Source organism: Muscardinus avellanarius (genome assembly GCF_963383645.1).
Source record: "Muscardinus avellanarius genome assembly, chromosome: 9".
In the NCBI taxonomy this organism is placed as follows: domain Eukaryota; kingdom Metazoa; phylum Chordata; class Mammalia; order Rodentia; family Gliridae; genus Muscardinus; species Muscardinus avellanarius.
The window spans coordinates 37,776,941-37,793,860 of NC_137795.1; positions in this window are offsets into that span (position 1 = coordinate 37,776,941).

A 16,920-nucleotide genomic window follows, 5' to 3' on the forward strand; every position below is an offset into this window, starting at 1 on the left:
ACAACACAATATTTAATGGTTATTTATTCAGCACAAATGAGATAATGTTGGGAGTATTTACTTTATTTTATAACATTATATGAGGATGAGAGCTTTGTTATTTGCATGTTGATAAAATTCACGTTTTAATATATTCCCTGAAATTATTCCAATGAAGGCTATTCAAATTCTAGCTCTGAGGCTGTCCAGATTTGAAGCTAGTAGCTCATAGCATGATTTTTTTTATTATGTTAACCTTAGAAGTTACAAATGAGAGGAGAACGTTAAAGGCAGAGAAACCAGAACAATCCTACTTTTGTTTATTTAATTTTTAAAAATGGGGGTTCTGGATACATTTTTCTTTTAAGGGAAAAACAAAGTCTGTTCCTTTGCTGAAAAGGTTTGAAATCCTTTGGATTAACAATATTTATACCTATTTTAATTCTTTAGGGATCCATCAAATAAAACTACAATAAAAATAAGTATCCTGGAATGCATACTTTGATGTATAAGATGCATAGACTAGACAACGCATATATGCCTAATGGAGAGTTGATGGTTTTTATGTCTGTTTTCTTTCTATAGTCAAACATTTGCCTCAATTCCATACTGACTCAATATGATCAATAACCTTTAGTGTTGAATCTTATTTAAGGTACTTTAAAAGCCAGAGGAAATTGCATCTACTCTTCATTCTTTATGACTCTAAGAGTATACATTCCAATATTATTTAGATATATTTTTCTACAGATTAGATTGTTATTTTCTTAACAAGCATTCAGTAATCTTACCTGACAATGACTATACACTCTGCCAAATAATCTTAAAGGCATCTTAAGTTGCTTAGTTTCCTTTGGAAAGTGATGGATTAGAATCCACAGTGACTATTCAAATGTATCATGGATATTGTATCAAATTGTTCCCAAAAGTTGTTTTTTTAATGATGTAAAATAAAATATGTTTTCTGACTTTATTTTTTTTAAATACTGAGGAATGGTATACCTGTGTCATGTGGTGGTTCCATTTCTAGTCTTTTGAGGAACCTCCATATTGATTTTCATAGTGGTTCCAATCTCACCGACAGTGTGAAAGTGTTTCTATTTCCTCATTCTCCAAGCATTTACTATTGTTCATATTCATGATGATTGCCATTTTTTACTTGAATTATATGGACTCTCAGTGTAGTTGTGATTTGTAATTTCCTAAGAATATTGTTGAACATTTTTTCATATACTTATTGGTCGATTATATTTCTTCTTTTGAGAAGTGTCTAATCATTCAATTTCTCATCTATACCCATCTTTGTAGCAGCACAATTCATAATAGCTAAGTTATGGGAGTCAACCCAGGTGTCTGTCAATAAATTAATAAATAAATATATATATATATACATAACAGAATTCTATCCATTCATAAAGAAGAACAAAATTATATCATTTGTATCATTTTCCAGAAAATAGATGGAATTAGGGAATATTATGCTGAGCGAAATCAGCCTGTCTCAGAAAAACATGGGTTATATGTTTTCTGTCATATGTGGAAACTAGAGAAAATGGGAATATGAGGGACTTTGGATAAATGTAGAGAAAGACGAGTAAAGCAGTGAAAGGGGACTGGAGGAGGAACGTGGAAAGGGAAAAAGAATTAAGGAAAGAAACAGTTCAAATATTGCTTTGGTGGTACATAAAGTTATTAATACTGGTTTCACTAGCAAGTATGGGAAGGGACATTGGGGTGGGCTCTCAAAGGGTATACACCAATAACTGTGTGTATGTATGCTTATTCCACACTGAACCTCACTATGATGTATAATTGCAATGCATTAATAAAAGTATAAAAATAAAAGATGCATATACGGTAATAAAGTTTAGGAATAGAAAGGTTATTTCCACTTTTGGAAATAAGGTCATGGTGTTTGGATGTGGTTGCCTATTACTGTTTAATTTAATTATTCTTATTTCAAATGTAACAAATCATGAGAAATAAAAACAATGGTTCTTAATATTTAGGATGCATCAAAATTAGTGCAACCACTTTGGATAACAGTATGGAGAATCCTCAGAAGAATGGGAACAAATCTACCATTTGATCCAGCAATACCACTTCTGAGTATCTACCCAAAAGAAAGGAAACCAAACTACCAAACTAATGCATGTGTATCTATGTTCAGAGCTGCACAATTCACCATAGCCAAGTTATCGAACCAGCCAAGATGTACATCAACAGATGAATGGATTACAAAACTGTGGATTATGTACACAATGGAATTTTACTCAGCCATCAAAAAAAAAACTCAATTACATTATTTTCAGGGAAATGGATGGAACTGGAAGACATTATGCTAAGTGAGATTAGTCAGTCACAAAAAATAAGAAATCAGATGCTTTCCCTAATATTTGAGAGTTAGGGAGAATTGGGTCATAGGTGGAACTCTAGATGAAAAAGAAAATCCTATGGAGGAGCAAACAAGACAATCTAAAGGAGGAGAAAGGACGGGGGGAGAGGAAAATCTCTAAAACACACAATGTACTTAAACATATCGAAGTCAACCACTAAGCCGAGCAAGAGAGGGAGGGACAGGGAGGGAATGGGTGGAAACTGGGTAGGGGTTAAATCAGTGATGTGTGCATGTCTGTACATGCAAGATTTTTACCCAATATGATGTATGAATATAATGCACCAATAAAAATATAAAAAAATACCCAGAGACCTTTTAAAAACAAATATTACTGAAATATACCTTCAGAATTTGTACATTGAATTTGCAGTAGTAAACTAATAATTTTATTTTTATATCAGTTTTCCTGTGATGTTTATGCTACTCATTTGATCACCACACTATTAGAAACATTAGCAGAGAGTCAAACAATGAAGACAATTGGATTATCCTATCTACCTTTAATTCTAGACAAAAATTTAATTTTAATATTTCCAAATGGTTTTCTAATTCATCTTCATCTTAATCCTTTATCATACTCAAACAATGAAGTCTTTACTACAAATTCATTTACTGCATGGCATTAACTTTGTTTGGCTAAATAATTTTGCTTGATTTCAACTTACTCTCATCTTTTTATGACCTTTTTTCTAATTGATATTTGTATTATTTATGTCTTCTCAATTTATTCACAAATTTTTGTTCTTAACTATAGTTTTCCAGAAACTAGACTAAAGAGAAGAAAAAAAGCTACTACTCTTATATTGTGGTATCAAATCAAATCAAATAGCTATATAATTTATTACAACAGTAATATATACTTGTCTGAGCCTGTTTTTTTTTTCAGGAAATATAGCCTGAAGCAAAGAATTAATTGATACTCTATCATTATTGAAAGCTGTTTCAGATGCAGGAATCAGAAGGAAAGTGAGTGTGATAGAATATGAGGGGAGCCAATAAAAGAATATTTTCAACCTGGCACCCTTTGAATACCCAGCATAACTTGCTCAATCTCTTGGCATCATTTTCTGAGAGGACTTATTCCTCACTGTCTTTCAGAGAAGTCTATCAAAATGAAAAGAAAAGTATATACTCACTAGTTCCATTCCCAACTGGTCAAATGTGAGCCCATAGTTTTGGTATCTTATGCATCATTATTGATAGGGAAGCCCCAAGGTTTGGGCTTACAGAAAGGTCATGGAAAAGTAGGTTCTTTCTATTTCTTGGATTGGAATAGGGACAGATGGTCAAATGCTGTGAAGTAGTTGAAGCAAAAAGAATTTTAAGTGGGTAAAATATGGAAACATACTATTCATCTTACATTATCTTCTTGTCTCTCCTGCTGGTTTATTATAGTGTTGAACTTTTTTTATTGATGCATTTTAGTCATATATCTCAATGGAATACAAGATGCTACATAGAGGCATACATGCACACATCACTCATTTAGCCTTTCCGCAGTTGCTCCCCCATTTCTTCTCCCCTCCCTCTTTCTCATGTTTGGCTTACTGATTGACTTTAATGTTTGCGAATGTACATCATGCACATTAGGAAATTTCCCTCTTCCCCCTCCCATCTTCTTCAGTTAGGTCACCTTATTTGCTCATCTATGGTTTCTCCTTCTTCTACAGTTTCTCCTATGACCCCTTTTCTAACTTTGGCATATCAGGGAGTGCACCTGATATTTTTTACTATTTGTGACTGAAAATTCTCACTTAGCTTTATTGTAGTGTTGAACATTTTTTAAAATTTTGGGATTCATTGTTACTCTGACTTCTGGGAAACCAGTTTTTCTTGGTTCTGCTCTTATCTCTCTGCAACTTGTTATCCTTACAAGTTTTTCCTTAACACTTAAATATTATTTAGACTTATATCCTTTCTTCTTGGATCTATGTTTTAATTAAAATCTAATCAGTCCTCTGTTCAACTGATATCGATATGCTTATCCTTCCAAAATATATCTCTTCCCTATATTCTTCCTATATTTAAATCATTTACTGTCCATTTCTAACTGGATGCTTTATAGGAATTCAGAATTTTCAAGGTTGAATTATCTCCATTTCATTAAAAAGCCATTTGTTTCTCTTGTTTTCTTCAACACCATCTCATTCTCAGTCCTCCTCATCTAATCTTCATATAGTGGGGGTGATAATCTTTTGAAAAATGATTCTTGAATCTCTTTAGTTCTTTCTATTCTCATTACCACTATGTCTATGTAGGTCACCACCACCTCTAGCTGAGATTACTGTCGGAGACTTCTAATTGGACAACTCCACTGTGATCTTCCTCTTTAGGATGATTTTCAATTGCTCCCAGTGGTCTTCAGAAACAATAGTAAATATTTTACCTTTTTTTTAAAAAAATAATATAATTTTGCTTACTTTTCTTACTCCTTTACTACTCACAACTCGGAGCTCAACTCAAAGTAGCTTATGTTAAGTTCCCTGAACCTACCACATGCTGACTCACCTTTAGGCTGTGTGATTCTCATTGCATGAAACAATACTAACATCACTTTTTACTGGAATTATGCTTAATGACTCAATATCTAGCCTTTCTAGAAAGTTACAACTTTCCAGTCCTTCTATCAACTCGGATTTGTCACCGTCTCTGCATTTTCTCACATTTAATTTTATTTGTCCACATTGTATGTTACCTATTCTAATCCAAGAATATAGGCAATTGTCTTTATTCTAATATTTTATTTACTTATACATTGTCCTAATTTCTCTTGTGAATGCCTCAACAGCTAGAACTGCCTTGTACAGATATTCTGGCTTATAATAAATGGACAGTACACATTTGAATAAGTTCACAATGAATAATAATATTTACTGACAAATAATTGTCTACATACATTAGATGAATTATCTTATATTATCTTTTTTCACTGAACAAACAGGCTCAAAGAGTATAAATAAATTGCCCAACCAGCTAAGAAGTGATGAAGCCAGATACAACATGAGGTATATCTAATTCCAGAATTTTTCTTTATCACAGAGCTGCATTAAAATGTAAAGATTCAAATTACAATTCTGCCTCTCCCCAGATTAGAGACTTTACTTGACCCCTCTTAAAAGATATGATTCAGTTTACCAAAAACAGAATAACAATACATGTGGTAGGACTTAAAAATAAAAACACATATACTACACAAATATAGTTAAACATTTGTTATTATTCTTATTATTTTACTTATTTACTAAAATTTTATGAAAGTAAAACTGGAAAGCATAAAACATAGACTGCTTTTAATACTGTGAGTGGAAATAAAAAATCATAGGTCATGAGAATTTGGTGGGACAAGAACACTTTCCTAATAGAGGAAATGAAATGCTATCATGAAATACTATATACTGTTGGGACACTTGAAATGTATAGGAAATTACTATGAAGAAATAATGCTAATATAGAGAATCCTCAAAGGCCATGGATTTTCTCATTGTAACCTTACACCTATAGATGAACTGACAAAACCAAAACTGTGTTACATTTACCTGAGTTGAACACCCAGGGTGGCCAATAGAATAACATTTAACATTGAAGTCCTAAGGAAAACCACCTACGGTAGCCTTGAACTTTTTGACATGCCTGTGATTCTTTATTCTTGATATATTTTTCTAAGGAGGGCTGAAAAATAATACACTGTACTTCCAATAAGAATCAACAATAGCTTCTTTTTGGAAGATTAAAGATATATATGCGCCATCCAACAACATATGATAAGTTAAACATATTTAACAATTTTAATTTTCCTTCTGATCTAATAGGGCTCAATAAATGGAAACTGTACAGTCAGAATAATGAAAAGAGGACATAATTTATCTCATTGTGTTGGTGTCCTTTCTATGTTCTTTTGTCCTTTGATTGCACTGGTGGATAATATTATTTTGTTCCCAAGGAAATATGTCCCTTTGATTAGGTTGTAGATAGTCTCTCATTTGTCACTGTTCTATCAAGCTATGCCATGTAACAGCAGGAACTCTTGATTATTTAATTGCTTGTAAGAACTCATTAAATCCTACTATCAATCATGGGACATATGGTAAACATCACCCAATAGCGTGAGCGGTTGTAGCAATGATCTGTCACTAGGGCAAACCCTTTTTTCAGCAGTACAGACTGGTTTAGTCGTCTGATCATGATTATTTTTAATTGATATTGATTTAAAAGTGAGGGTTCATCTAGTAGTCTCAATCCACACTTTAAAGTTAATAATGAAAGCATGTATAATTTTATTAGAAACACACACAAATGCATCTTTTCTGCTTTGTACCTAATTTTCGTCTATAATAATTGAATTTATTCTTTTGCAAACAGTGCATAACAAATTTTTAAATCTGTATTTTTCTCTTGATAGAATTCAAATCGTACATCTTAATAAATAGAATTTATAAAGTCAATATCAATACCTGGTTATCATCATTGTAGGGAAATAGCCTCTTTATTATTTCTGTTCCTTTTAAATGTTCCTTTTAAAACAGCTATTTTTCTAAGAGTCAAAATGTGAATTTTAAGCTAGTGTATCTTTCATTAATGAAACATAACTTTTATAAATGTGTATTTGCTAAAGGTTTAGAATTACCTAGCCCTCCATTGTATTGAAGACTGTTATATGTGTTCTCTTTAGAAATTCAGAGTAAGGATAAATTTAAAATAAAAATGTATCTACTTCTTAGAAAAGCATACATCTTAATGGCTATCTAAATTAATTTATTTAAAAATGAGAAAAATAAAGCTCCAGTCTTTTTCTTTAGATAGATTAAAAAGCATTGAAATCTTTAGAAAATTTTAGTTCTACCAGAATAATATGTCATAAAGGGTCATGTCCATGCAAGAGATTAGTTTGGATTCTTAAAATTTCTCAATCTCTTTTTCCATAAATATCTGCAGTTGTTACTTAAGTTTCAGAAACAATTCAGTGTGGTTTTCCAGGCCTCCCTTGAGGATTAAAGAGATTAAAAGTTCCACTCTTCATTTTAGCATCCCAGCACAGAGCCTCTAGCTGGCTATTGTGCAGATGAATTTCAAAAGGTTGAAGTCATTTATCCTGTTTTGAAACTGTCATCAGTGCAACCAGATTGATAGGCCTGGAATATCAGAAAAATATATACAACATCTACATTTTTCTGCACTAGAATAATGTTGATTGTATGTAAATTTGTTTAAATTGTGGGACTATGTGCTATAAAAATATAAAATCTACAAGGACACACTATTTCAATCATGGTGATTATAATGAAAACAGGTACTCAATAAACATTTGTAGCATGAATGAATAAATAGATCACTATCATGTCAAATTCACTTGTGAAGTTATGCAGTTAGGCAACATATTTAAAACCACAATTAGCAAGTGACAGATTCCAGACTGGAATCCAAGTCAGTCTGAATTACATCTTCACTCATAGTCCCTTCTCTAGGGCTAGTAATATGGGGTCCTTGTACCTCTACTCTCCTGTTCCACTGCAAACTACTTACGCCACCTTTCCTCAGAGTCCTACTCAGCTTGGGCTCCAAGTCAGCACTGCCTCTTGGATTGTGCATAAAATGATATTAATATCCAGATATTATCCTATATTGTCATTAAACACTAATAATATAGGCATTCATGCATTTATCTTTGAGATCTATTGAATAAAAACAATTATAAAATGAATATGAGAAAAAGTTTATCAAGGTAATGTGCACAAGAATATGAGTGGTTGGTCTTCTTCCACCTTTCCTGTAACATTAAAATTCCTGAATACACATGGCAGATGATGACTATCTCTCAGTTCACAGGAGCAAAGGACTGAAGCTAGAGAATTCTCAGGTGACCTGAAAGACTTTATTTTAACCAGTTTCGCTAGTGAGATGCAACTGAAACATATCCTTATATCTGAACAGTCATTTGCTTCCCTTCTCTGATAGAGAGGACATTAGGCTTTCACTTTGGGGGGTATGGTGGGAGGACAATACTCTAGTTCTGTTTTTTGTTCCCTGAACATCAATCCATGCGATACCTTAAATGCTGCACTGGGCAATTCAGTGTCATCTCTCTGTGGACCTTGGTCTTGAAGAGTTAAATTCTCCTCACTGTGTGTCCCCATAGCACCTCCTCTTATCACAATGACATCATTATATTTCTATATAATTTATACCTCCACATCTCCATAAACTACTTGATAATTGAAATGAATTTCAAAAAGCATGTCTTACCCACATCTGCCAAGTTTTATCTTCTAAATCCTGGTGTTCTTTAATTGAATTTAAGGGTTAGTATATATCTATATTCTAGGATATTCCCTACTCAAATTTTATTTATTTTCTCGAACTATAGTTTACATTTTAACCCCCCCAAACCCTGTCTTTAGGTTGCCTGTAGTGTGTATATTAAGAAAGCAACAAGAAAATATTTATTAAATTGAATGAAATCTTTTTTTATCATTAATCTGAATATTGAATCTGTCAAACTTCTGGATGAGTTACTTAAATTTGTTATACATATTGACCATATTTCCCAGTTATACAACTTTTTGTTGGCTATTTAGAACTATTCTGTAGATGAAACATAACATTTGAATCACTGTGGGAAATGATACCCTTACTAGAAATAAGAGTAGATTCTAATAAATTTACATGGGTTTTCTCTACTTGAAATAAATTTATAGTTTACAGTATCAAAAAACAATTGTTGTTGTATGGTATGCTTAAAATGACAGAAAGACTACAACGAGGTCCTGTATTCATAGCATAGTTACTCTATGATGCACTTGTCTCTTTATGATTAATTTAGACATTTTCACTAATAGATTCAAAGATAATTGCCAGATAAACAGCTGTGCTATCCCTATAACAAGAGAGGAAATGAGTAAGGGATATTAAGTAAGAAAAAATGCTTCTCAGGTGCATTAATCTGGAAAATGGAGCTCATTGTAAGACGTTTTGTCTTCCTTGGTATTTGGATTTGAAAATTGGAATATTAAGGAATAAGGACATGATAGGGCACCATGAGAATGAATAATTTACTTATGATACTGAATGATTGTATAATATGGTTATTTATGAGAGAAAAATACTTGTTTTTAATTTTTCAGTCTTTCACTAAAACTTATGGTATATATAAAAGACAAAGGTTAAAATAAGTTATATATATTCTGGTCAAAACAATATATTTCAGAGAATATTATAAATGTAGAGGCGGAAAATAGAAAACCTATACATAGTACATGTTCTCTTCATTTTAATTCATTTTTTTTTAGATTCGAGCTAGTAATATTTGTGATTGTCTAAGAGCAAAGTGGTTAAACCATCAATAATGTTGAAGTAGTTTATTTTGAAATATAATTTTTATGAAAATCAAGCTCCTATAAACCACATATCCTATTTGTAAACCTGGAAGTGGCAATCAGTCAGTATCATCAAATTTACAAAATTTGATTTAGTGACAAATGTAGATAGACAATTGGATTTAGTAGTTGCCTTAATAGGTTAAGTAATAACTTAGATCATTTGGTAACATCTGGATAAAACTGTTTTCCTGTTGAATTTGCTTGCTGTACTTTTCAAGAGCACTGAGAGACACTGCACTTTTAAAAATCCTTGCTCCTGTAAACTATTAACTCAGACCCTTATAGACTTAGTGTATTGATGGGAACTGCATTATACTAATTTTATGATTTTCAGAGAGGTTTGTGCCAGTGAGGTCAGTCTGACAGTAATGAATGCCAATTTAAAATACCATGAAGCATGATTATTTTCATAGTGATATTGAAAAAATACGGAAGAGGCTGTGAGATTATGCTGCAAAGTAAAGAAATTGTTCCAGGAAGTAAGTGCGTATACTCAGCTATGCACGCGTACAGAAAAACCCATTAAAAGAACCCAAATTGTAGATAGAAAATAAAAAAGGATTGATCAGCTGCATCCATGAAGGAAATAGATTGACCATTTATTAATTAAAAGTACATTCTATGTATTGTGATGTGATAAATAGTTTGACTGCATAGGTTAATCCCCTTGGATCCTTGCTGAGGGCTATTAGCATTGATAAATTATGCACTATGACATTTAACATTTCTGATAGACAGTCTTAAGGATTATTCTACCTGCAGCCTTGCTTCTGGTATTTACACAGCAATTTTATCTGACTACAGTTAACTGCAAATCATTCTTAATACAAATGGGATTCTACCTCAAACAAGCATGTGCTCTTGTGGTTGTGTGACTTTATTCCTAGAACCAGAATTAAGTTTCTTCAAACATAACTGTCTTTATCACCACCAAACACAGAACACTTTTGCCATACATAAACACTGCTACATCTCATTGGCATAATAAATTGAACACTTCAACATATCTTGAATGTACAATATGGAAACATTATTATTTGTATGATAATTATGTGACATTGCCAATTTCTTTTTATGAATTACCATGAAGACATAATAAAATTTGTTTTTGTGTTTTTTCATTATGGATTAGATTCTTGTTTAAAATAAAGCTTCTCCATTAACTTTCAAAATATGTTTAAAAATTTTTTGTCCGATAAAGTTTTTAATATCTATCCAACTATTTATCCTTAAGAATTTTCCTTCTAAGACCTTGTATGCTTAAGTGACTCATTTAGGAAAAGTGCGACAGATGGCAAAGTAGAAATTTAAAAAATTTACCCAGCAAAAGTTTAAAATAAAATCACATGTGGTTCATTTTTCAATTTACTAACATATTTTACCCTTAATATCTTAATTTTTTCAACAATTCCATAGGACAAAAGAAATACCATTCTGTCTTTATTAAAATGCTTGGAAGGGCCAGGTGTGGTGGCGCACGCTTGTAATCCCTGCACTTGAGGGCGGAGACAGGAGGATCCCGCAGGTTCGAAGCCAGCTGCGCTGGCTTAAGAGACCCTGTTTCCAAAAATTAAAAAAAAGTATAAAATAGGTTTTGGAGTGTAGCCCGGAGGTAGAAGGACTTCCAGGAACCCCAGTACCATAAAAAAAAAAAGAAAATGCTTGGAAGAACAGGACTTCAGGAATTTAAGTAATTTGCAATACTAGTAGATAGAAAACCAATAACCAGAATCCACATTATTTAAGTCCTATTTATAGCTCTGTTACAAAATAGCACCTTTTTTCCTTAAAAGATACAGTGAAGAAGATGAGAAATAAATAATAGGTACTGGGTTTTAAATAAACATCAGGAATATTTTATATCATCTTTAATTTAGTCTCATAAAATCTCATGCTTAACCAAGCATGGTAGTATATGTCTGTAATCTCAATAATTGGGAGGCTGAGACAGAAGCTCAAGGTCCAGATCAGTCTCAGAAATTTAAAGAGATTCTCAACAACCTAGTGAGACCTTGTTTAAATAAAAAAGAAAGAAAGAGAAAGAAAAAAGGAAGGAAGGATAAAAAGAAAAAAAGGAAGAAAGAAGGAAAATTAAAAAATCAGGAGGCTGGGGCGTGTAGCTCAGAGTAGAATGATCCTGGATTCAATACCTGTCACCAAACAAACAAACAAACAAACAAACAAAAACTCTCTTGCATATCTTATTAATTTTATGAATTATCCCAGCCCAGAGCAAGCCCAACACTATTATGAACAGTTGCTACATTCTGGTTACTTAATAAGCTACACATGGAACATTTTTACTTTAAATAGATGAGCTGTTGCTTATGGCCAAGAGAGAATATTAAAAATTGGGCTGCCTTCCTGTATTAATGAAACAATATTAATACAAGAGAAAATATATTTAAACTGTTTTTAAGACATGAGACATCAGGTTATTAAGGAAAGTGATCCTTTAAAAACAAAAAAGAATACAAGTGAACCCTACAATTGCCCCAACTTATTGTCTTCAGAGAGTTTTCTGACAAGGAAGAGAAATCCAGGCTCTTCTTGGTGGGCTTCTGAAGTTGAGTTGATGATCGTAAGGAATAGAGATGACTAAAGTTCACAGAGTAGACTATAGAAAGAGAAAGCTGTATGAGGGCAGAAATAGAGAGATGGCTCTGATTACTCAGCAGATTATTGATTAAGGTATGGATGTGAGAAAAATATCTAAGGCTAGGGAAAGGATCAATCAAAGGATTAGAGGCCACAAAATGGAACATTACATAGGGCTGAGAATAGTGTGTGCTCCCACTAGCCAAACAAAAAATAAATAAATTCATGCTAAAAGCACTATAAAGAATCAGAATAGAAGAAACATAATTCAACATCATAAAGGTAATATAAATTAGGCCTATAGCCAACATCATATAGAAAGGGAAAACCGTTCCTGTTAAAAACCGGAACAAGACAAGGATATCCATTATTATCACCACTTTTTTTCAATATAGCACTAAAAACTCTAGCAAGAGCAACAAGGTAAGAGAAAATAAATCAAAGAAGGACAAATAGAAAAATAATAACTAAAACTATTTCTATTTGCAGATGACATGATACTATACTAAGAAGATCCAACAAACTCAACCAAAAGGCTGATAAAACTGATAAATTCAGCCAAGTGTTTGGATATAAAATCAATCTTAAAATAATCTGAAGCTTTTCAGTATGGCAACCATAAATCCACTAAAATAATTAGAATATACTTCCACTCAGGATATCCAACAAAAAATAAAATACTTAGGAAAAAACCTAACCAAGGAGGTAAAAGACTGCTACAAGAAAAATTAGAAAACATTACAAAAGAAATTAAAGAAGATCTTAGAAGATAAAAAAGACCTCCTATGCTTTTGGATAGGAAAATAAATATCAAAATGGTCATTCTTTTAAAAATTATCCACATATATAATGCAGTACAAAATTATCAAGGTCATTCTTCCCAGACATAGAAAAATCAGTTCTTAAATTCATCTGAATAACAAGTAACTCAGAATAATAAAAATAGTTCTAATCAATAAGAATTATGCAGGAGGCACCACAATACCTGACTTCAAACTATACTATAAACCACAGTTATAAAAACAGCAAGGTACTGGCACAAAAATAGACACTTAGACCAATGGAGCAGAATAGAAGGCTCAGAAACAAATCTGTACACTTACAACCAATTGATTTTTGACAAAGGGGCTGAAAATAAGATAGTCTCTTCAATAAATGGTATGAGCAAAACTGGTTAACTTTAAGTAGAAAAATGAAAATAAACTCCAAATTCTCATCCTCCACAAGAGTCAATTCAAGATGGATCAAAGACCTGGAAATTAGACCAGAGACTCTGAGGCTCCTTCAAAATGGCAAAGGTCCAACACTTCAACACATAGGCACAGGTAAAATCTTTCAACCAGAACTCTAAAGACATAAGAAATTAAAAGGAAGATCAATATGTAAGATTACATTAAACTGAAAAGCTTCTGTATAGCAAAGGAAACTATCAAGAATCTCAACAGAGAACTGACAAAATGAGAGAAAAATTTTGCTAGCTATTTTTCTGATAGAGGATTAATTATTAGAATATATAGAGAACTCAAGAAACACACTTCTAAGAAAATAAATAACCCAATCAAAAAATTGACAAATAAACTAAATAGACAATTCACAAAAGAATGAATACAAATGGCCAATAAATGTATGGAAAAAATGTTCAACATCATTAGCAATCAGAGAGATGCAAATAAAAACTACTCTGAGATTTCTAACCCCAACTAGAATGACAATTATTAAAAACACAAACAACAGCAAATGTTGTTGAAGGTGTGGAGAAGTGGAAACTCTAAGATATTGTTAGTGGGATCTCAAATTAGTGTAACTATTTTGGCAAACAGTGTGAAGGATTCTCAGAAGAATGTAGACAAACCTACCATATGACCCAGCAATACCACTTCTGGGTGTCTATCCAAAAGAATAAAAACCAAACTGCCAGACTAATTCATATGTATCTATGTTTATAGCTGCACGATTCACAATTGACAGAATATGGAACCAGCCAAGATGTCCATCAACAAACAAATGCATTACAAAACCATGGAATATGTACACAGTGAAATTTTACTCTGCCATAGAGAAGAATAAAATTATGTCATTTGCAGAGAAATAGACAGAACTAGAAAACATTATGCTAAGTAATATTAGTAAGTTGCAAACAGTAAAAAAATAATTCAGATGCTCTCTCTAATATGCAGAAGCTAAGGAGAAAAAAGATCATGAAGAAGAAGAAGAAAACATAGATGAATAAATAAGGTGACCTAACTGAGGGGGATGAGAGAGGAGAAGAAGAAAATTTCTTAATGTGCATGATGTACATTTATAAACATATCAAAGTCAATAATTAAGCCAAACATGAGGAGAAAGAATGGGGGGGAGGGAATGAGGTGGGAATTGAGGAAATACTAAATGAGTGATGTGTGCACATATGCCTCTACCATCTTGTACCCCACTAAAATGTATGGCAACAATGCACTAATAAAAAATAAAAGAACACAGACATACAAAATTGTTTCCTGCTTTCATGAATAAAGTCAGAGTTCATCGAAAAATGATAAATTTAACCCTAACAATACCAATAATCACATTAATTTTAAGTGATTTAAATCCCCAAATTTAAAGAATATAGGTTGTCAGATTGGATAAAAAAAAGTAATAACAAACTACAGTCTGCCTTAAAAGAAAGAATTAAAATACAAAGATACAAAGAAACTAAAAGCAAAAGGAGAAAAATAAAAGTTATATTAATATCAATATAAGAAAGATAGATTGACAATAATACCAGAAAATGTAGAATCCAAAGTCAAGATTATTATCAGGAATACAATTTTTATTTTATGATGAAAGATTCAATTAATCATAGGGGCATAAAATCCTAAATATTTATGCATCTATTAAAAAATACACGAAGATGACACTAATATAACTGCAAAGAGAATAGACAAATTCACAGTTGTAGTTGCAGAATTAATATTGTCTCATAAATGTTAGACATAATAGACAAAAAAATCAGTAGAGACATGAAAAACTTGAACATTTGAGCCAGGTTTGGTGGCACACACTTGTAATCCCAGTGCTTGGGAGGCTGAGACAGGAGGATCACGCAGGTTCGAAGCCAGCCTCAGCTACTTAATGAGGCTCTCAGCAACTTAGTGAGACCCTATTTCCAAATAATGTATAAAATAGGTCTGGGAGTATAGACTGGAGGTAGAAAATCCCCTGGGTGTTCCACCCGCAGTACCACCAAAAAACAAAAACAAAAACAAAAAAAACTTGAACAGAACTGTCAACCCATCTGACTTACTGGGAATTTTTAGAATAGTCTATCCAACAACAGCAAAGTAATAAAATCATACAAAATATGTTCTCCATTCAGAATGGAACTGAGTTAGAAATAACAAACAAAAAGATATCTAGAAAATTCAAAATATCAGAAACTAAATATATTTAAATTGCCTGTAGGTTACAGGGTAAAGGAAAATTAGAAAGTAATTGTAAGGGCCAAGTGTGGTGGCGCACACTTGTAAACCCAGCATTTTGGAGGCAGAGACTGGAGGATCGCAGTTCGCAGACAGCCTCAGCTACTTAGTGAGACCCTTTGCAACTCAGTGAGATCCTGTTTCAAAAAATAAAAGAAAACTAAAAATCCTGACTGGGGTATAGCTTGGAGGTACAATGCCCCTGGGTTCTATCCCTGGTACCACAAAAAAAAAAAAAAAAAAGGAAAGTAATTGTAAGTAAATTAGAATTAAATCACAACACAAAAACATTTGTGAGATGAGGACTGGAATGTAGCTCAGTGATAGAGTGCTTATCTAGCATGCACAAAGACTTGGGTTAAATCATCAATAAAACAAAACGAAACAAAAATCATTATAAAATACACACACAGTTATATTAAGAGAGACAGCTCAAGTAGAACTAAGAATAAAATATAAAGCAGTTAATACCAATATTAAAATGAAGGAATAACCTCAGTTTTCACTCAGAGAGTCTAGAAAAAAACAAATAACACAAAACATATAAAGCAAAGTAATAGCAATTATGTGAGTCAACATTAAAAAGCAGAAAAGCAATAGAGAAATCAATCCAAACAAATATTTCTATTTTATGCAAATATTAAAAGAAAATATTATTAACAAGTTTATGCCATTAAATTATACAATTTTAATAAAATGGACAAAATTCTTGAAAGAAACATGTTACTGTAGCTTACTCAAAATAAAATGGATAATCTTAATTTCTTTTTTTTTTTTTTGGTGGTACTGGGGATGGAACCCTTCTACCTTCGGGCTATACTCCCAGACCTATTTTATATTTTATTTGGAAACAGGGTCTCACTAAGTTGCTGAGAGCCTCACTAAGTAGCTGAGGCTGGCTTCGAACCTGTGTGATCCTCCTGTCTCAGCCTCCCAAGTGCGGGGATTACAAGCGTGCACCACCATGCCTGGCTAACCTTAACATTTTTAAAAGTATATATTTTAAAAATTAGGCTATTTGTTAAAAATTATACAAAGATAATGAACTCAGATTGCTTACCAGACAAATGCTTCTTTTTTTTTTTTTTTTTTTGCGGGTCTGGGGATGGAACCC